We start from the raw sequence: 24,015 nt of genomic DNA, 5'->3' as shown, positions 1-24,015 counted from the left end.
AAAATATAAGGAATAGTAACCCAAAGATGTAAATTACCTGAGCTGAGTTGAGAACTAAATGGCTAGGTAAGCTGAAAACCATTTTTCAGGAGTCCAGGGAGCGTCTGCTTCCCTGGCTCAGCCGTTTCCATTCTCTCTAGTTCATGGCTTTACCATTATGGTTGCAGGAGTGTGCATAGTTGTTTTTCCAGCTTGGGTTCTTACAAGGCCATTTTTTCCATCTGTTGCTCTACCTCCTAGTCATGGCTTGATGCTAGGGGTTTTGTTGGAGATGAAATCCAGCTGCATATCCTTCACCAGCCACCTTCTAAGCTTGATTCCATAGAGGGAGGACAGCTGAGTAGCTAAGACTGTCGTCATGAGCCATTCGTGTTTAACTGACGAATGCTAAGTGAATTCCCTCTCTATGATCAGTTATTAGAGTTCATCTCTCCCTTGGTGTTCTTGAGTATTAGAAATGGGCTGTGAATAACATACCTATAAACAAAAATAAACTAGATACTGGAGAGATAAGATATAGTCCAAAGAAGAAAAAAGGAGGCAAACACATGTTCAAAAAGCTACCTACCCACAGGGTATCAGGCATTCCAGCCGCTCAGAGTCCCTTGGGTGGATGGCTGGAGAAGCACACATCACCACTCTTTAACTCTTCATCTTAGGAACACTTCATTTTCCATCTATTGAATACAGTGTGCCTACATTTGGGGAAGACTTGGATGGAGGGATAAGGAATCGGTGGAATATTGTGATGCATTGATTTCACATGGAAGGAGAGAAAGTTCTTGTTCATAAAAGTGGCTGAGTTGGTCCTAGCTACCAAAAAAGAAAGGTGTGGATTTAGGGATAACAGTTAACACACACACACACACACACACACACACACACACACACACACACACACACAATGTATGTATACACACACATTCATATAATGTATATATATATATGTGTGTGTGTGTGTGTATGCTGCAGATGACTATTAATGTTTTTGTTTCTTACTATTGTCTTATGGGGCATTATTATCTCCTACATAGTCTGAGCTTTCATTAAAAGCTGCTTCAAAAGTATTGTGCCAAGTCTCCCTACTTCACAGACAGGCACTAAGGGTAATCACTTACATTAGTCTCACACTAATATTGACTCATTTAATTTTTGCAAGAGTGTACTCTTATTATTCCATGTTATACACAAGAAATTAAATCACAGGTAGGTTTAGTAAATTCCTTATGCTTTCACACCTTATCAATGACAAAAGCAGAATCTGAACCTCGATTTGTTCCAAGATCTGTGTTTGAAACCACTGCACTAAGCACAGGTCTCCTTGAGCAATTGTTAATGATTAAAGTCTTTAATGCCATGTGTAATTCACCATAGGGTGAATAGAGGTTGATTTCTTTATATATTTATCTATTCAAGTTCCAGATATATGTTCTCAGGAAATCCAAATAAGAGTAAGAAATAGAGAATAGACCCAAATGCGTTAGGGAGTACATTTGTCAGAACATACAATTCCAAGACACTATCCTTTCTCCTTAGATTAACACTGAATATTAAAGTTAAATTTTTAAAGATTTAAAAAGAATCATAGCCAGTATTGATTGAAAATATACATGAATTTGCCATTGAAATACTGTTACAGTTACCAAAACTAACTTTTCAACCAAGAATGGCTATTTGATTTCCAAAGATTACAATATTTTGAAACTTTACTTTTAAAAATCACTATGAGTTTCCTGAGGTTTGTAAAGAGCAATAATTCCATATTTCAGAGGAAAATGGGGATGAGTAAAACCAAATTTTACTGATCCAAGACTTGGAATTTATGCTTAGTCTTAATTACAATTACATGAAGAAACAAAAATTATGTTTTCCAAAGAAAAATAAATGACTAAACTTAACAACTATAATTAAATGCTACTATTTCACCAACTGCTACATGACTAAGAACTATCCTTAGGTTCTCTTTCAATTTAACATATGCATAATGGAACAAAATGCATAATAGACACCAAATTCACACTTCATTGCTTGTGCCTTACTGAATTACCCCATATCCATTATTACAATATTGAAACTACAAGATGAAATAAATCACCACTTTCTTTACTTAAATAAGAACCTTTATTAATATATAATATATGTAGTATTAAATATGTAGTATGATATATGTACATAATATTTCATATATAGTACTTTATAATTACTCCATAAGAATATGTAATAATTAGGAAAAAGCATAAGATTATTATGAAAGTGAAAGGTCATTTTTATTCAAAATTTTCTGAAATTGAATCAGGAAAGAAAGCAACCATTTACTTCTCTGAATGTTATAAAGAAAGAATTTTACTTTTTCTTGAGTATTTCTAGTGGTTTTATATTTCCTAGAATCAAGAGATAGTACTTTTAGGCCACTGCAAAGTATTACAGAAATTCTGCTATAAAAAGCAAAACTTATGTATTTGAGAGGAATAACAATTTGGACAAGCAAACATGTCTTCTAAATAAACCGAAAGCCGTAGCCCTTTTCCAAGTTTAGCAATTGGTTTAGCATTAAATAAGTTTCAACTCTCTTAGTAACATAACTAATAGGTTCATAATGTCTCTATTAAAATGTTTTGTCTGTGTGGTTCAAAAAGTTATATCAATATTCCTTAATGGCCCTACTAAGGAATCATCAGAACATTTGTTTCATTTCTATAATTTTATGACAATAAATAGCCTTAACAGGTTAACCAAATTTCTCTAACATAGTACATATATGTATTTATAGCTGACCCAGATAAAACATAGAAAATAATTTTAGACTTTCTAACAAGAGTAACAGAGTACTTTAATAAGAAGAGCATCCCAACAATGTTCAATAGGAAATGTACTCATCACCTTGCTCATGTAACTGTAACCCCTCTGTACAGCAGTTTTACAATTAAAAAATGGACGAAAAATAAAAAAAGAATAAGAGCATCCTACCTTCTAAAAGTCTGTTAAGATCTCATTTAATTCCATTCTTGTAGTACACAATGGACCTTTATTACTTCATTTAACTACGATCACAGTTGCCAAGCCAACATGTTTATTTAAAAAAGAAATATGCACCCACAAATATATATCCATTCTATATAGTTTATTTATGTGAGTGCATGAGCCAATGTGCCGATAGAAACACGATTGTCCATCGCTAACTTCTCACTCTTGGCAAGACTGCACGCATCCCAGAGAAATTCCACCTGGGTCATTGTCTTCTTCAATCCTCCTTCTTCACCCTAGAGAGAATCGAGTCTTAAAAGTTGTGCTGTTATTGGTAGTAAGTTGACAATTGCGAATTATTTCCTCATAGCTTTCAGAAGGTCCACTCTGGCCATGTCATTAACTAGAGAATGACAAATTCATATCTTCAACAAATTGTATTTCGGGCAAACCTGAAATAACAACAACAGATTTTTCACTCCAGGAGAAAGTAACACTTAAGAAAAAAAGAAAGAAAGGAGACTCCTATTTAAATAGAACATTTCCAGGAGCAAGAGCACAGACACATTTTCTCTTGGTCTTCTTGCTCCTCCGTCGGATAGGAAGACCCACAAGTGGCCTCAGCTTCCCAGTGCGTTGGCTCCAGCCATGGACTCCTGCGCTGTGAATAAGGGTATGGACTCCTAGTCTCTGCATGTTGAGCTGATGTTCTCATTTCATTATGAGAGCCTTCGTATGAAACAGGATGCATCTTATCTCCTACACTGTATCTGACTTGGGGACCAGTGAGACGAACTTTAAGACGTTGCATTGCGAAAGAAAGAAATAATCGGAAAAAGGATTTCATCTGACAGGACCTTCTTCCGAGTTCCCTTCAACCCTCCTTGAAATAGCTGGTGCTGACTCACTTGCTTGGGGGATACATTTCTGGTGGCCAAAATTTTTATGTTACTTGATTTCCAGATCTTAGATTAGCAGGGTTGCCTGGCAACACAACAGCATCCAAGACCTTTTCATTTTGATTTACCTAAGGCCACATTTCAAACTTTCAGAAAGAAAACAGATGGTTTTGAGATTTAGCATTTTATATCTGTAAGGAAAGAATATATTGAATTCAAATTTATTCTCCTAGCATAAGAAAATCTAAGTCTTATTTTTGCTGAGAAGTTCCATTTATAGCTATCTGAAATGTCTGCCATTTACTTCCGTCATTACTACCCACACTCAACAACAACAGCAAAATCTCTTCCCATATACATTTCAGTCAGAGTTTCTTACCCAGACAGAAATGTGTGAAAAAAATACAAATAATGCCTTCGTCTTAATGCCATCACAGACTGAGAGAAAAAGAGAGAGGAAGAAAAGAGTGAGAGGAAGGAGAGAGATGAAGCTAAAAGGAAGGAAAGAGAGTTAGAAGTAAGAAAAGTAATTTCTGGTTTGTATTGGAGTTTGAACTCAGAGCCTTGGATTTACTAGGAAGTTTCCCTATCCCTAGAGCCAGACATTGAGGCTTTTCTAAAAGGAAATATCAAAGATTTAAATTTAAATTCTGACTGTTTACTAGATACTTGGAAATAAAGAATCTCTTAGGGATTTTTTGTTTGTTTGGTTGGTTGGTTTTTTCCTGTCTGAGCAAGCTTTAAACTATGATCCTCTTATTTGAGCCTTCTGTGTAGTTGAGATTAGACTTGCAAAAGGCAATATTATCTGTTAGACAAAAGACATTGGAACAATAAAAAGTGAATCTATCTTTAAAATATATTTTTACAAACATATGAAGACTTCTTTTGTATGATTTTTATTGTAAAAATGCTGTACAGATGGGTGACAGTTACATGAGCAAGGTAATGAGTACATTTCCTATTGAGCATTGTTGCCTCCTCCTTTGTTTTCCCCCTACCATCCCTTCCGTCCTACCTCCACAACTACCCCCCCACACCCCCACCGAAGTTGTAAAGTTCATTTTCAACACAGAGTTTTGAACATCTCATTGTTACAATGGGTCAACCTGTATCCTTATTTAAGCATTTTGTTTTTTCCCTTTCCCTCTCTGAATTAGAAAAATGTATAGACAAGCTGCAGGGCACCGACATCAAATACAGTGAAAACAGGGGTTATACTGCGGGGGAGGAACATACTAAGCAACAAAAAAAAAAACCACATGGTACATTATAAATACGTTAGAAACAATAGGAAGAAAGAAGAAAGATATTTGTGTCCCTATCTTGGGGTTCATTTTGCTTAACATTATCTTATATGATCATATGTACATAGCTTTGGCCTCAAAACATTAAATCCCCCAACAACAAATCCTCAAAGAAACAACCACCCAACAAATAAGTGGGCTAAAGACTTAAAGAGAAACTTCTCTGAAGAGGAATTAAGAATGGCCAATAGACACATGAAGAAATGCTCAACCTCTATAGACATAAAAGAAATGCAAATCAAAACAATAGGAAAACTTCTTAAAACTCAATCTATAATTGATTAAAAATGGAAAAAAAGATGCAATCAGATATCTTATCAAAGCAAATGTATGGAGAGCAGTAAGCAAAGGGGAAAAAATTAACATTTTAATGTTCTTAGGTAATTGAAAAATTAAAACAGCAGTAAGTTAGAGAACAATGATCAGAATCCAATACTCTGGAAAAATAGTGGAGCTATTTTAGAAGCCAATTTTTCAGTTTCTTACAAAACTAAACATACCCTTACCATTTGATCCAAAAGGCACACTCCAAGGTTTCTACCTCGTGAGTTGAAAACATGCCCCCACAAAAACCCATACTTGGACATTTACAGCTGACTCATTCCTAATTGTCCACACTTGAAAGTAACCAAGATGTCCTTTATTAGATGAATTTGGTAGATGAATAGAAATTCAGATAATAGCATATAATTCAGTTCTAAAAGGAAATGCTATTAAGCCATTAAAAGAAAAAAAAAACTATGAATAGCTTAAACGCATACTGCTCAGTGAAGGAAGCTAGTCATTCACAGTATGACTCCCAATGACGTGAAATTCCGGAAAAGGCCAAATGCTGGAGACAGTGGTCTCAGAACAGTCAGAGTGGAAACCATTTTATGACAGAGAAGAGGTTATGTATCACACTACAGTGGTGGATATGTTATTATTTCCTTGTTCGAACCCACAGAATAAACACCACCAAGTGTGAGCTCTGAAGTAGACTATGGACCAAGGGTGATAATGCTGTTAATCAATGCTAACAAATATACTCAGGTGGAGATAGTTCACTTGTGAGAGTGCAGTATAAGAGAATACAGAGAAAGTTCTGTACTTTAGGCTCAACTTTGCCATACATTGTTCACTGTTCTCCAAAATAAAGCTCAGTTGTTTTAAAATATCTCCTTTTTAAGGTATTTATATATATTTATGATTAGTTTCAACATGAGAAAAATAAGGAGTGTTGCACATTTTAAAAAACCTAATTGCTAACATCTGAGTGCTGGTGTCTCATGTCTATAATCCTAGCTACTCTGGAAGCCAAGATCTGAGGATCAGAGTTCAAGGCCAGCCAGGCAGACACATTTGTGAGACTGTCTCCAATGAAGCAGCAGAAAGCTAAAACTATGGCTCAAATAATCGAGCACCAATCTTGAACGAAAAAGCTAAGCAAGAGTATGAGGCCTTGAGTTCAAGTCCCAGTATTACCATACACCCTCCCACACACACACAAACACACACACATGCACACAATTACTACTATCATTTTAACATTCTGTAGTTCACATAGTGTGATATGCGGAAGAACTTGATGTAATTCTCTTTTAATTTCTCACATTTTTAGTCCAGAAACTGCTATACCTCAAATATTAGCTGTGTCATGATGATGTGGGAAAGAGCAAAGTTCAGTCCCTATTGCAACTGGAACAAAAGTCACCTAAGCAAACAACAGGAAACAATGCTGGATAAGAAATGTACTCATTAGCTTGCTCATGTAACTGTAACCTCTCTGTACAATATTTTCACAATAAAAACTTAATTAAAAAAATAAACTAATAGGGGCTGGGAAGGTGGCTCAGTGGTAGAGCACTTGCCTTGCATGCATGAGGCCCTGGGTTCGATTCCTCAGCACCACATAAGCAAAAAGAAAAAAGCCGGAAGTGGCTCTGTGGCTCAAGTGGTAGAGCGCTAGCCTTGAGCTGAGGAGCTGAGGGACAGTGCCCAGGCCCAGAGTTCAGGCCCCACAACCGGACCCAAATAAATAAATAAATAAATAAACTAATAAAAACCAAACAAGCAAACAAAGAAAACCTGAGATAATGTGTAAAGAAAGAACTGTTATACAACAGATAAACTTTCACCTGGTTTACTTGCCCTTGTTTGTAAATCTGTTTATTATATCTAAGCACAGGATGAATTCAGATGTTTTGATATGTTTGCATACATGCATTTTAATGTTATTACTCACAGTTTTTCATTTTAAGAAATGGTGGCTGGGGCTTGTAAGGATGGCATATGTAAAGTGATTACTTATTGCTTTCTAAAGAGTAGTGCTTTAAAGTGGAAAATAACAGTTATAATTACATGTACATATGATATATAAAAATATATTTAAGTAATTATATGTTGTATTTAATAGCCTGTCATGCATAATAGTACAGCTAATAGTATAAAAGCCTAGTTACATTTTTTATTGAAAAAAAAGCTTCTTTTATGAATGCACTTTGGAATTGTCTCTTCTCTTCTTAGTCTCATTTCTCTCTTTTTCTTTGAGCTGATTATAGTCTCAAAGCAAGTGTGAGGCCTTAAAGGGATCTGTTTTAGGTAGAAAGAATGACAGCAATAACCAAAGAGGAAAGAAAAGAAAGTCAGAAGCACAACATTAACACTCTCATACAGAGCTAAACAGGGCAAGCTCCAGCTTCGGGTGCTTGGTAAATACTCTGTGAGAAATAATGCTCAAAGGTTGTGTTTGCTGTTGTGCTTGGCGTTTGCTTTGCCTGCGATCGAAGGCACCAGATGACCAGGAATCTCGCTTGCCCTTTCTTTTTCTACTCTCTGTGGGCTTTACGCACACCTTCCCCCTGCAGCCTGGCCAGCCCTCGGCCATCACCCAGCACCCAGCTCCCTCGTTCTAAAGATGTCTGGGATGGTTAGGATTTAGCAGGTCACACCTTAGCCTGTCAGGACCTGGCGCCTCCTGCACCGGCATTCGTCCATCGCTTCATTTCACCTCCAAAGAGCCCAGTGACAAGTCTGCCTTGTTAGACTCAAATCTCAAGGAGCACAGGGCAGCCAGCAGTTTCCCTTGAGTTTCTTGTCAGGTCTCCTTATGTTTTGGCAAGCTGAGACAGCCCAAGGCCTTATTAACCCTAGCAAGGGCCAGGCCAAGGAGGGTGAGTTGCTAAGATGGGTGAATTGATGCAAGGGGACCTTTAGATTTTGTCTTCACAAGGTGGGCATTTGCAGGCTGCACATGATGGTCCAAACCCATAAAACTTCACTTTCAGTTGAATGCTAATTCCCAGGCATTAGCTGTGTATGCTCAGAGAATCTCTGGGCGATACTGAAGTTTTAAACGTTGCTTTAACTTATCACATATCCCTAGTTTTAGTCTTCATAGTAACCTTGCAGGAGAGATGGATCTAGCTGTCCATCTATCTATCTATCTGTCTATCTATTACCTATCTATCATAGATGGATCGATAATAGATAATAGATCTGCTATAGATAGACAGATAGATAGATAGATAGATTTGCTATCAATTGAACAACATCTAGCCATTGCCATTTATCTGTTTAGCAAACTTTTTGAACATCTACTGTGTCTAGCTGTACCTAGCACTATAGACTAATAATACGATTTTATCACAAAGACTAATAAAATGTATTTATTCTCTGCAGACTATGGCCTTATGAAAGAAGCACAGGATTCAGCAAGCAGGACATATAGAAAATGCAGTGACAAAGAAGAGTGTGTTCAATTAGATGGCAAAGACCGACTTTGCCATCATAGAATGCTCAGAGGAGGTGATGTCTGATTTGACACCTGAAGAGTTAGCATTCTTCAGAAAAGTAAACACAAAAGATCCTAACCTACATCGCCCTTGTTTAGTACTTTCACAGACACTGAGACTCTCACATAGTTGCCTTTTTGGAATTGTTTCAATACAGGCTTAATGCACTTATAGGAACTAGGAAGTCAGCAAGTAACTAGCAGACAAGGAAGAAAAGCTCACTTTCTCTTACTCAGATTTAGTGCTGTTCTCATGATGCAAGTCTGTCTCTGTGAGAGGAACTAATTTTTTATTGTGAAGATGGCATTGAGGGTGGAGCAGATATAGCTCATAATTGAGATAACCTTTATCTAATCATCTGACAAAAATAACTATGAATTTTATCTGAAAGACATCAATTTTCTAAATCTCAAGTATAAAATAAATGGACAAGATTTTCCTTTATATTTCAAAATAGGCCCATTATGTGAATGTTTTGCTTTTTATTTGAAGCACAGGTTACCACTCAAGTTTTACTAAATAAAAATAGTGCTCCATTATCGTTAAATTTTGTATCACAAAACTTATTTTTGGTGGAGAGTCCCTAAAGAATTTAAAAGCATACTCCTATACAACAAAAGGGAAGTTTTTGGATCATTTGACCACATAATTAAAGGTGTAACAAGTTAAAAAACCAATACAAATGACTTGTTGATTTTTCTGGAAACCCAAAATGTATTAGCATTCACAACAAAAAAACGCAGTTAGAAAATGTATTCAATTCAAAGCTTCATGATTAAAAATACCAACTCTGGCAGGCACTGGTAGCTCATGTGTATAACCCTACGCACTCAGAAGGCAGAGATCTGGATTCTTATATTTGACCTATTTTTTAATAATATCTTTATATTTAATGTTTGTGTACCAGATAAAAGGCAAATTGTTTGGGGACCATCACAAAGGATGTGAATAATTTTCTTAGAGGCTTGTCTAATTTGATTACTCTGTAATATCTTTAAAATACAAGCTGCTATCAATTCATTAATTTTTGTTTGCTTTGCAATATTTTATTACCCACAAGTAGTGGTACAAAGGAGTGAGTGTTGGACAAAGCAGTTTATGAATGCAATACATCTTGGTCAGTGTTACCCTTTCTACATTCTCAGCCTGCTCTCACCCACCCCTTCCCTTACTTTCCTTAATGTTGTGAAAAATACAATGAATTGTTGATGGAATTCTTCTTCCTTTTTCCCTGCATTGTCTACCCCTCTCCCCACCCATCCTGCAAGTGCCTGTTACCTGGTGCTTATTTTTATTGGGCTTTGAAAACAAACAATAACAAATGCTGGCCAAAAGGGAGCTCTAATACACCGCTGATGGGAATGTACATTTGTTCAATCACTCTGGAAAACAGCATGGTGCTTCCTCAAGAAACTAAACACAGAACTACCTTATAACCCAGCAATTCCACTCCAGGGCATTTATCCAACAGAACACAAACAAGGCTACAGTAAAACTACCAGCACAACCATGTTCATTAGAGCACTATTCACCACAGCCAAAATATGGAATGAGTGCGGAAGACAGTCAACAGATGAATGGATGGAGGAAATGTGGTATACATACACAATGGAATTGTACTCATCTGTTAGAAAGGATAAGATTGTATCATTTGTGTGGAAGTGGAAAGACTTGGGGAAAAAAAAAACATGTTAAGTGAAGTAAGTCAAACACAGAGAAACAAAGGTTGGATAGTTTTTCTCACTAGAATGTGGTTAAAAATCTGTAAGCATGCTGGATGGTGTGCAAGCAGTTCTAAATGAATTAATGAACTACATTAGGCTCTGTGGCAAGCTCAAATAGTATCATGTTTTTAAAGAGAGACTAAGTCAAAGCCCAACAAAATAAACACCTATATTCTTATATTGTAAAGCTAGCTCATGTAGAAAAAAGACTGAGAGACTATATACAAAATAAATAAATAAAATACCTAGCACAAAGCTGGACTTCATCTAAAAAAAATCAAATAAAACAAAACAAAATACCTAGTACAACTCAAGTGAGAGAGAGCCAGCTAAGCAAGTGGAGCCAGTGTGGGGCCCTGAGTTCAAATCTCTCTGAACACTTCACTTTACCAGAGTGAGACATCATCATTGTTGCCATCTCCTTCTCCTCTTCCTTCTTCCTTTTCCTCTTCCTCTTCTTCCTCCTCCTCCTTCTTTTTCTTCTCCTTCTTCTATTTCTTCATCTTTTATAATGGAGATACCAGCTATTATTGCAGTCTCATTTACAAAATTTCATTGTATAAAATAAATAAGTAAAAAATAAATGAACACCTATAGTTCATAAGGAGGTTTAAATCTAATAGCTACAAATTAGCATAAAGTGAGTAGCTTATACATTAATAAAAGAAGAAATATTAATTACCGATATTTGAGGAAGAAAGTTTGTGTAGACACCATGGAAAATCCTCAAGCTTTTTCATGAACAGATTATAACAACTCTTACTACAAATTATTTTAACTCCTTCTGCTTAAATAGCACAATATACATGGGAGGGAAAATTGACTGTGTTTACCTGTGATTGTGAGTTATTTTTCCAAATAAATTAGTAATACACTGGTCAAAGAAGGTACTCCTCAATTGTATTCCTAATTTGAAATAAAATCTTTAAGGGATTTGAAAAAAAACCTCATTAGTGTTCCATAACTTAGAGAACTAGTCATTTTGACTGCAATAACTTCAAATAACAATGATTCCTACTTTCACTATCTCCACTGGAAATGCAACGGTGAGGTGTTTGAAATGCTTTTCTTCTCTGTAAAGATGAGAAGCTGAGCCCTTGTTCCAGGACTCTGGATCTTCCCCCATGGCACAGGCTCCCACTAGCATCATGAGCTCCTTTCTCAAGGCCATGGTCACTCAGTCTTCAGAGAAACCTTTATGTAAGATGCTAATCAGTGCCTGAAAGATGGACAGAAGAAGGGGTTGTTGGAATGCTATTGCTCCTGTTTGGTAAGCTAGCTCATACAGCAAACTTCCTTGCAGGTAACATTCCTCAAGATCTATTGGAGAGGGACTTTAGATCTCAAAGAAGCCTCCATCATGGGGAAAGGAGAGAAAGATGGAGATCAGGAAATCAAAGCCTAGGAATTTTGAGTGGAAAAAATACCTTGAGCCACCATTTTACCAAATACATATACAAATACATGCATACATACATACATCATACATATATACATATGCATATATATTAGATGAGCGATTTAAATATCTCCTGTGAATGCTTCAAGAATCTAGTAAAACTGTGGTGTATACCACAACGAGTTCCTTTTCCATATATTTTGAAGAATTTACTTCTTGCAAGTATTGGTTTTTTAAAGAAACTAATGTGTTCTGTCTTGTTTAATAATGAGAGTCAGTCTATCTCCCTTTGTGCAATAGCTTTCAGAAAATTCTGAGTCTGACCTTCAGTTATATATCCTGTAGATTGATCTATGCAGCTTGCATTTTAGTGCTCTTCTTTTTGTGGTTTGGATCTTTACATTTTAGTTGAATTTTCCTATAGTTTATTATTATAATGAATTCCTTCTTTATTTGTTACCTTAATTCCTTAATGCGGGCACAAAGTTTACACATATAAATGAGTTTACACATTTCCCATGCAATAAGGATTTTAATGACAAGACTATTATAAGATAACATAATAACAGTAAAGATTTCTCTACAATTTAATTTCATAGTAGATAGCTGAGAACTCAAGAAAATAGTGAATGCTAGAAGTAGTGTAAAAGTTGAGAACTCATTCTAACAACTTTCTAAGAATAATGAACTATAAGAAAATAGTTTTTCATGAGGCATTTCACTAATGCATATTTTTATTAAAAAGTTTCTCTAAATGATAAAATTAGAACAAAAGTTCTTATAATGCAGTATTTATATCATGTCTTTCTAAATTTCCTGAACTTCAAAAACAAAAACAATTGTTTGAAGTACTTTTTCTTGAAGACAGTTTTAAATAAATATTTTCCCTATTTCTTTTACCTTTACTCTTTCCATCTTTAAAAACACAATGAACACAGAAGCAAGGGCAAGGGAAGTTGAATGTCATTTCGAAACCTAGGCTGCTGAATTTTAGGTACTCAGACTCTTCCTGTGGAAAGAGTCAGGAACAGTCCTTCATAAGGGCTAAAGTCATGGATTAATAAGTCCTATTTTCAATAGATAGGAAGCAGTGGCCCAATTTGTCCTTTTGGCATTTATTTGCTTTGTACTCAACATCCCTGTGCCTTAAAATTAGGATTAATTTCTTAATCTTCATGTTGTAGGATTTATCTCTCTCATTAGTCTAATGTGAGTTAATTAGAATCTGTAGTTGGTTCCCAGACTGTGTTATAAAAGAACAATTGAAAAGAGAGACACAGACACAATTATGCCATTTATTGTCTGGAAGAGACAGAAAGCCAGTGGGGCTCCTCTTACTGGGTTAACATCTACCTGACTTCAAAATGTGCCAGTAATAGAAACAGCCGTGGGGCCCGCTGGGAATTTCAACTTCCATTCCTCCGACCCTTACATCTCTCACACAATCCGATTAATTCAAAGGTGATGGGAGAAAAGACATGTTCTATATGTCAAAATGACAGAGTCCGTTACGCGTTTTGGGGCATGAGTAGCGTGGATGATAGTTGTAGGCGAGTTCATACCTTTTACTTTTAAACTCAACTCCCTTTACATCCTGTTTTGCTGAAATCTTTTCAAATCTATGTGGGTGAAATGTGGGCCTAAGTAATCTGGTTGGATAAGCACAAGAGTGATTTAGTAAATGTGAGCATTACACAAATATGAGACCTTTGTGGATCAAATACATCAAAACCATAAGAACTTGGCCATTGTCATAGGTTTTACTACTCCAAGAGGAAATTTTGCTATGCCAATTTGTGTGTGTGTGTGAGAGAGAGAGAGAGAGAGAGAGAGAGAGAGAGAGAGAGAGAGAGAGAGAGAGAGAGAGAGAGAGAGAGAGAGAGAGAGAGAGAGAGAGAGAGAAAAGTAAGATATTCCATGCCATTCTTTAGAATTTAGAATTGATGTGGTTGGGTGAGAGTTGCTCTGACTTTCTCCTATATTATTTTACAATGACTTCAAACCTGGTGTAATAGGAATACAATTAAATATACTTCACAATCTATTTAAGTGAAGTATAAACCTCTAATTTAATAGTTAAACGTTAGTCGCTGTCAGCTATGGATATTAATACTTTGCCTAGCATGCCCAGAGCCCTGGCTTCCATCCCTATTACTACAAAAGAAGTAGCTTTTTAGCATATAATCAATACTATTACCACCTATGGTTAATGCATTGGAATAAAGATCTTAAAACTCACTCCTTGAGAAATTTCTAACTGGAAAAAAAATCACTGGAAGCCATTAGAACATGAATAAATGTAAAACAAATGAAAAACAGATTTTAAAGCACCAAGATCAGGTGGTAGGAAACAAAATAAATGTCAGCTACTTAAGAAATCTACATTGAATAAGAAACTACTAATACTCTTCCAAAAGGGATATTAAAGACTTATCTAAAAGATATTCTCCTCAGAGCTCTACGTTCATATAAACAGGAACCCAGTTTTTTCCCTTATCTTTAAATAAAATATATATGTGAAAACATTGTTAATTATTAACAAAAAGAGGTTTAAATTGACGATATAAATGGGCAGTATTCCTAGAAAAATTTCAAAGGACTTTTACATAGCCTTATCTAAAAACATTACAGAGAACTAATCATTTGATTAAGTAAGTTAGATTTGGGGGGACACTGCCCTGCCATTAGTATGTTTGTTTTTTTACATACCATTTGTAAGGAAATGGAAAGACTTGGAAAAAAATTATCTTCAGCGAAGTAAGCCAGACTCAAAGAAAGCTAGGTTTCATGTTTTCCCTCATTTGTGGTAACTAGAATGTTCCTATAAATCTAACACTTGTTGGTTAAAAGAATTATCACTGGGATATGATAACTCATACAGGTCTCTGGGCATTTACACACACTCATACACAAGGAGACCAAGGGAGGATATTCTTAGAAGAAGATCACAAAGCCTCAATAGCTATATGCATTTGATCATATAAAATAAAATTTATCCAAATGAGCTCCAGGAAATGGAAACAAGGGGGTTTGTTTCTGTACTACTGTTTTCATTTTCTTTTCCTTTTGTCTTGGTTCATTTATCTGTCTTTGGGAGAGTGAGGAGAGAACAGAAATGGAGGGACAAAGAGTGAACAAATGCAGCAGTGGTACTCACTAGATACTACGTTGAAAATGAACTGTACAACTTGTGGTTGGGGATGATAGGGGAAAATGGGAAAGAAGGAGGGAAGGGTGTGACATTGTTTAAGAAGAAATATACTCTATCTGACTTATATAACTCTAACCCCTCTGTACATCACCTTTAAATAACAATAAGTATTTTTTTTTAAAGATTCATTAGATATTTTGTTGGGTTAGTTCTTACCTCTAAGTGTTATACTTGTTTTTAGAAGCAAAGCTTAGATCTAAGACTGTCTTACTTGTCATTCATTTTGCTTTTGCTCTTAAAATCAAGTTTGATTCTGCATTTTATCCCAACTCCAAAAACCATTCAGATCCAATTTCTTGTTTATAAAATGAGACAAAACCTGTTTTGCTTATTTTCTATCAATACTAAAGAACTTTGATCAAATGTAAGTGAAAGTTGGGAGAATAATGAAACCTTTGCCAAAGGTAAGGTTCACCAGAATTCTCTCTGAATATCACTTGGGAAGAGTAATATACTCTACTTGTTGTATATAGTATGAGAGTGTTTTTATACTACTGTATGTTGTAATATTTCATATTATTGAAAACATGCTGTTATCTAGCTTATGTGCTACTTATATCTGTAACAATGCTCGATAGGAAATGGACACATTACTCATGTAACTGTAACCCCTCTGCACTGTATCTTTACAATAAAAAAATTAAGAAAAAAGAAACAGCCCTTCATGAACTAGACAAATAGAGGTGAATAGAACAAGCCGAGTCTTTGAGTCAACTACCTGTGAGCAGTGCATAGCAAATGTGCACTGTGGCCCTGTCAAGACACTGGGATACTACAAACTGAAATTTTCATTAAAAATTGCAACATGATCTGGTATCTGAACATTTTAGCAATTGAAATATTATTATAAGTGTGTGTGGTTAGATTTGCTGATACTATGCTGTGACTGTGCAAAATGCCAATTTTACATGGATCTAATGAATACACACACATACATTATATATACACACTACATATATATATATATATACACATACACACACTCTCTCCACATATATCTCTACATATATATTTACATATATGGCCCCAGATTTAATAATGCAAGTATTAGTGAGTTTTCATTGATATTTAAAATGAAGATCAGTTTTCCGATAGAAAACATGTAAGTAATGTATATAATTAAAAATTTTCTGGTAGCCATTTCGAAAAAACCTGAAACTGGCAAATATTTTTTTAAATAATGACATTGTATTTAACCTTATATATGCAAGGTATTATTGTTACAATATCCAAACAACATAATAAAAATAACACAATCTTTCTCCTTTTATCGTTCATATAATAAAATCCTTAAGATCAAGTATACATTTTATATTAAAATGAATGTATGAATTTAAGGACTGAATGCTTATCAGAAATTATTACTTTGTAGCAAGATTCATAAATTTTACATTTGTGAAAGTGGTACCAAGTACATTTAACATTTTTACAAGAAAAATTCAAATATCAGTTTTTCAATAATACTGTCAGTATTTCACATGCTCAATATCCTCATGACTACTTTTTGGAATCAAATGGTTACATTACAATGCTAAGGAAAAAAAACCTCCAAATATTCATTTATTAATGGTCAGATGTGATACTGGATTTTTAAAGATATTACATCTAAAAACATATCAGTCAGATGAAGACATGAGTTGTTCACCAAATACAAGATGTAATATACTTCAACAAACTTACTTCAGCAGTTAAGTTTCTATAAACGACTGTTTACATTAATTAGTACTTTGTTGAATATCAGTTTCTTATATTTGCTTATTAAGTTACTCTGTAATATTTTTTCCAAAGAAAACTTTGATAAGTTCTGCTTAAAATATAAAATACCCTGAAATATCTTTACTGAATCATTCATTCTATTCTGCAAAATCCGCTCTACTCTCTGAACTCCTGGGTTGTCTGTACTTGATGTGAACTTACATGATTTTGGAGGTGAGCAACATAAACTGATTCTTCATGCTGAAATGAGTGTAAAAGTTCCATTTTTTAAACAGTTCCATAAAGTGTTCACCTGCCCACTGAAAATTACAAAGAGGGCTTGAAGGAACTATCCTTCAGAAAAATGTCAGATGCTTCTTTAGGTTTCTATTTACAAAGCTTTTGCATAAGGAAGTATTGTAATATTTAGTCCACTAATGTAACTTATGCTACTCTAAATGTGTTGGATTGTCTGCTAACTCCATGATGAAGCAGTCAGCTTCTATGACAAAGAACTATTCCACAAAGAAAATGATGAGCAAATTCTAGGAACCCGGCATCCATATCTACAATAAGACGGCTCTTACAAGACAAATCCCAGTGAGAGAATTCTGTTAGTACACCTTACAATTTTATGATGGTATTTTACTGTATCCAAATCTGCTCATAATAAATATATATTAGTGGAAGCATAGAAAACATTGTTTTGTATAATTTTCCTTAATCACAATAGTTTCGGTGGGATTCATGCCCTGGAATATAAAGAGAGTTCAATCTTGATATTGCTTGTAATTTATGTCCTCGCGAAGATCTTTGTCATATTCCAGTGCAACTACTAGGAAATACGTTTTTCCTAAACTTATCATATCAGAAACATAAATGTGCACACTTCATTATGTAGATCTCAAAGCACAAATCCATTCATGTCAGAGTTTTAACAATGATTCCCTTTGCACTTGTTAAAAATCTAATCTAATCTTGTCCTTCTCTGCACACAAAGCTGATAAGTGTTGTCCCTTTGCATGTAAATACCTTACTTCCTCAAACAACAGCAGAGCTGGTGGTGAGCTTTGCCCTTTTACACTCGTGAATTATTTTAGATTTCTTTCATTTAAATTTTATTGTGAAGGTGATGTACAAAGGAGTTACAGTTACGCAAGTCAGGTAATGAGTACATTTCTTTTTGAACAGTGTTATCCCCTCCCTCATTTTCTCCTACTTTTCCCCTTCCCCTTCTCTCCCCCCAGAGTTGTAAAGTTCATGTCCAACACAGTGTCTAGTCAGTATCACTGTTGAATTAGTTCACCCTTTGTGCCCCTGTTTCTGTGATTCCCCTTCCCTTCCCCAAATCAGATAAACTTATTTACAAGACAAAGGGTACAGAAATCAAAAGCAGTGACAACTGGGAATAAACTAAAGGAATAAAAAGAAAGAACTGCAAATGGTTCAATTAAAAAAAAACTTTTGTTTCCTTTTCTCGGAGTTCATCTTGATAAGCATCATTTTATATGGTCACATGAACATAGCTATTGAGCCATTGTGATCTCCTAAGAATATCCTACACATATTCTAGTTATTACAAATGAAGGGAAACCATGCAACTTATGTTTCTTTGGGTCTGGCTTACTTCATTTAGTATAGTTTTTGAGGACCAAGATATGGACAAGAACAGAAAGAAATAGCTAGAAAATATGTTTGACATTTCCTGCTCATTCTTCGCTCTTCCCTAGAGTAACCAGATTTTTCCCCCAGGTAGCAATCTTTTTTAGTGAAATTAGCTGGGGATGTTGGGAGCTGAGAACACATGGATGCTCTGTCTGGTCTCGTTTTGTAACTTCCCAGGAAAGATCACTACTTCCCATCAAAGTATGCTTCACCTACGTTGTCATGCAAGGCCTGTCCACATGGTCTTCCTTGCTGGATTTCATTGTTATCCCTCAGCTCCCCTCTAAAGGGAAGAGGAGCAGGGTTATACCCTCCTCCTAAAACATGTCCCACAGCAGAAGCATGAACATACCTTGAAAACTTTTAGGAAATCAAAAATCACTGGCCTCACTGTAATCAACTAAGTTAAAAACCTGTAAGGGTGAGGAAGCAGCAATTCAAACAAATTCTCCAAGTAATTCTGAGTTTGGAAACTGGTAGCATAGCAAAAGGCAATGCAGAATTGACTCTAATCACAGTCATTAGTACAGAGAAGAAGGTAAATTCTTCCACTCTTACTTCAGAACCAGCTCATTCATGTGAACAGCAGATTTCTCTTGCACCTGTGCTTAAGATTTATTTAGGTAAACCTTGAAGCATAATTTCTTCAAGGCTTAACTCAAATGGGATAAATTAATGATATCATGAAAATGCAAATTTTAATAATGCAGTAAACAAGTAAGAATATACAAAATAATGAATAATTTCTATGAACTGTTTCTTGGCTTGATGTTCATTTTGAAATGGATCACTGTCTCAGTACACTTAGTACTTTCCATTTCTAGAAACAATCTCCTATACATATTTAAATACCTAAAAGCACCCAATAAAGTCTTTGTGGCCAGCTTCAAAACTTCAGTTTGAGAGGTAAAGACGATCTATCTTATTCTTTTCAGTGGAATTAGAGCTTGAATTCGAGGCCTCTCACTTGCTAGTCTGGAACTTTTCCACTGAGCGAGGCCTCCATCCCTCTATTGTACTGGTTTATCTTTTAGATTAGGCTCAGTTCTTTTCTGGCCATGTGCCTGAAGTGTGATCCTATCTTTTTAGTTCCCATTATGGCTGGGGTGTTGGGCACACACCATCATATCTAACGAGTTCTGTTGAGATGGAGTCTCTAATACTTTTCTGCCTGGGAAGTCTTGAAACTAAGTTCCTCCCAATCTCAGCCTTTCATATAGCTAAGATGACAGCATTTGTCCCTGTGTCCAGTTATTGGTTGAGAAAGGATCTTACATCTATGGCTAAGCTGGCCTCCAACTGGAATCCTTACTATCTCAAATTCTGAGTAGCTGGGATTATAGTCAAGAGTCAGTGACACCCAGCCAGAGGTAGAAATTCTCTTGAAAAAGAAAGTTGATATATTGGATTATGCTAGAGTACTCACTCAAATACAATTCTTTTCTTCATCTTGATGTCCAAACATCTAATCAGCATCCATGAAACAGTATGCACTTAGAACAATTTCCTAATGTAGAAATACACTGTATCACCTGAGTGTCCATTTTATTGTGTGTAACCACACTGGTCACAGAAGAGTTTCTTTCTCAGTTTGTCTCCAAAAAATTTCTGACCTTTCATTTGATACACTTTAAAAGAATTATCATGGTGGCTTCTCTTATGTACAAAATTTTTTAGAGATATGACAAGTGCCATCATTCTAGGGGGAAAAAAAGACCCTTTCTTTTCTTCTGAAAGACAACTTTTCACAAATGATCATGCCACAATAGTTCAGTGTGAATATGATATTTCAAAGAGTCTGCCACCAGGACCATTTTATTGTCATAGATGTTTTAAGTATCCTGTATGAGAATGCACTTCTAAAGCAGTACGCTGTTGAAAAGAAGACAAGTTGTCAAGGGTGATTTCGCTTAATGGGCTTGATTTCCCTGGACATCAAGGATGCCCTCCCCTTCACCATCTCTCAGGAGATTCTGAATTACTTACAATGAAATTAACATCACTTGGGGGCTTGCATTGCTAGTCATAATCCAGGTAACGCCCACTTGTGTGAGGTAGCCAAGTATATGCCTCAGTGATAGGAATCCTTTTGGCCTGTAAATTGATAGGCACAGTCAGAGGGATTACATAAATAGTCAAGGGATTGAAACGCAAGGCAGAGGGTGTAACTCTATCCTGGGCTGAAAAGCAAGAGACAACATGTACCTGGCAACCAGACTGGAGAGGGGAGGAAGGTACCTAAAAATGGAAGCATGGCTACTTTTTATAGTGCTATTCCTTAGGAGAGTTTGCTCTCCACCATTACGTTAAACAATCTCTTCACACTTCAGGCTGCCAGAAGCTTTCTAAAGCATTCCCTACTTCTTCTTCTTTGAATATACTCTAGGAGTCAAAATCTTTGAGTTTAGATTGGGGATTAACCATTCTAATGAAAGACCTAATATATTCTGCCTTTCTAAGAAGGCAGATTACCCATCTAAAATGGTGATTAACCATCTGGTATGTTCTGCCTTCATAAGAAGAGTTTAATTTAAAAGAATCTGTGATGAAAAGGAGAGCACTGATATGGAGAGGGAAAGGGCAAACAAATAGAGTCGTGGTATTAAATATACACTATACAAAAATGAACTATGAACCTTCTGGACAGGAGGGGGAACTGGGAGAAAGTGAGGAAAAGATGACATTGTCCAGGAAGAATTGTGCTCATTGCCTGTCTTACAGAAGTGTAACCCCTCTGTACAGCACCTTAATAATAATGGCCAAATCATATTTTTTTTAAATCTATGCTGAAACTAATAACACAAAGGAAATGGTTATTTGCAACAGTCTTTAGAACCAGGACACCTGTTACTCATGTATTTACTTATCATTTATTACAGATTCGATGTTAGTGTCCGGGAAGATGACACTAGCAAAACACAATCTGTGATCATGAAGTGATATGACTGGTTTGTAGACACCCACGTTTAGAGCTGGAAGTCATTAGATGCTGTAAGAGCCTCTCCCCCCTGCAAATCTCATTAACCCTGGATTTATTTGGGAGGGTTTCCTAGAATACAATCATATCCAGGCTCACGTGAAGTAGTTATATCAAGTGAAGAAAGAAAGCGAAGATTAGTTCAAAACAAGGAAGATAGAGAGAAAATGGAAGACGTGAGGAACTTTGCAAATACATAGAATTCCATGTTCTAACTCACATAAGTGTTCTGTTCAGCAAAATAAAGTAGCATAAGAAAACTCTACCTTTACAGGCAAAGAAGTAGAGATACCCAGCGAGAAGATAAGTCAGGCTTAAAGCACGCAGCAACTTTAACACAGGTTGAATTGTATCATCCAGAGAGAAAGTGGAGCCATAGAGCAGACTTTTAGCAGTGAGGCAACAACTAGATTTGTCCTATGGCATTTGTCTGATTTTTAGGAGAAAATATTAGACCCACTAAGACTGGTTGGGTATTTGATGGTTTATTCCAGAACCTTCTTGTCCTTATAAATAATACTAAAGCACAGTACTTCAAGCATTGTAAATGATCAATAAACATCTGATATAGTATTATTAAAAAGAATTCTCTGCAATATGTAGCCTAGTGTTAGTACAGAAAAAGCAAAGCATCTTTCCAGCAAATTGTTGAATATTGCTTTAGCTTTCCCCTGAGGTTAAGAAAGTTTGTCAGTTAGTCATACCAATAACCTCTTATCACCAAAGCATTCTAGTAGGTTAGAGAACAGAGTCTTTTAAAGAATAACTTTTTAAACTTTGGACTTTAGCATCAAACAGTCATTAAACAATGACACAGTATTTTTGGACATGACTTTTCCCAATGTTATCCAGGAGAAAGGCTTTTACCCCTGAGCAATTGTTTCCTGTTATCATGTATGCATGTATTTCTCTTTGAAAGTGTGGTATCCTTTATGTGACACATAATCACATAAAACCATTTATCTTCAGGTTTACTGGTCACATGAGTAATATGTAAAAATCAAGAAGATAACTGACTCTGGAAGTAGAAGCAGTCTGCTGTGGGAAAACCTGAAATCGACTTAGCCCCATTGCATTTAAAAAGAAGAAGAATAGCAAGCATATGATTAACAATATTGTTTTCAAACTGGTATGAGCATGCGTATTCATTTATCCACAAATATGTGCAGGCAAAATAATTTAAGATTTTAAGATGGGACCATTCATGACAATGCTTAATTTTCTCTTCCTAGTTATACAATTTACACCCATTTATTGTGTTTATGGCAAGTACACATCCAATGAACAGTTTCAGAAATAAAGTATACATGGAATCGTGTATTTATAGGCTTGAAAGGCAGCATCTTCCAGACAGAGGCATTGACTCATAGCCTGAATCACAGAGGATCTGAGTCCAAGTACCTCCAGAAATGAGAAACCTGCGTTGTGCTAAGGACAACTGCATATTTATAACATCATTTGCTGGCCACACAAATGTGTCCTAGAGAGAAAGGGCAACCAGCAAGAATAAAAGAAGCATATGTGACTAGATTGTCATGAACCCTAAATGATTTGAAGGGCATTTCACATCCGGTAGGCTGGATGCTTCTCACCCTTGGTAGCCAAACACTGCTGAGCGTTGAAGCACCAAGCTGGGATTCTGACTCTGAGTTCCGACTTCAGCTCAGGTCATGAATCTATCCATTGCAACATCTGCATTTTATGTTAGCATCTTCCAAATGGAAGCTATTAATAAAGTGAAATAAAGTGAAAAATGTCACTTGCCATGCTGTCTCATTATAGGCAAATCAACTGACATAATTCATTACATCAACTGAAGGAAGGGTAGAAAGCAAGATCATCACATTAGATGCAGAAAGAACAGATGACAAACAATCGCTGTACCTGACTTACATAACTGTAACCCCTCCACACATCACCTTTATAATAAATTTTTTTTTTTTTTTTTTTTTTTTTTTTTTTTTGTCGGTCGTGGGGCTTGAACTCTGGGCCTGGGCGCTGTCCCTCAGCTCTTCAGCTCAAGGCGAGCACTCTACCACTTGAGCTACAGCGCCACTTCCGGTTTTCTGGTGGTTTATTGGAGATAGGAGTCTCACGGTCTCTCCTGCCCGGGGTGGCTTTGAACCGCGATCCTCAGATCTCAGCCTCCTGAGTAGCTAGGATTACAGGCGTGAGCCACCAGCGCCCGGCTATAATAAAAATTTTAAAAAGAAGATTCTTTTGGGGCATTTACCCAAATGCTCACAAACAAGGCCATACTAAAGCTACCAGCACAACTATGTTTATCACAGTATTATTCACCGTAGCTAAGATATAGAACCAACCCAGATGCCCCTCAGTAGATGAATGGATCAAAAAAATGTGGTGTTTACACACACACACACACACACACACACACAGA

At 36.0% G+C, this 24,015-nt stretch overlaps 1 long non-coding RNA gene across 1 annotated transcript in view; it reads right to left on the bottom strand.

The window, feature by feature from the left end:
* Positions 1 to 2,305: 2,305 nt before the first annotated feature.
* The window catches only part of LOC138837000 (uncharacterized), a 58,563-nt gene continuing 36,853 nt past the window's right edge, over positions 2,306 to 24,015 (bottom strand). The window contains exon 3 of the long non-coding RNA XR_011375138.1: positions 2,306 to 3,416. This is a non-coding gene — a long non-coding RNA (uncharacterized lncRNA). The remainder of the gene's footprint in view (positions 3,417 to 24,015) is intronic.

This window comes from Dipodomys merriami, unplaced genomic scaffold (genome assembly GCF_024711535.1).
Source record: "Dipodomys merriami isolate MVZ:Mamm:240054 unplaced genomic scaffold, mDipMer1.0.p SCAF_26, whole genome shotgun sequence".
In the NCBI taxonomy this organism is placed as follows: domain Eukaryota; kingdom Metazoa; phylum Chordata; class Mammalia; order Rodentia; family Heteromyidae; genus Dipodomys; species Dipodomys merriami.
This window is presented reverse-complemented; position numbering and strand designations above follow the sequence as displayed.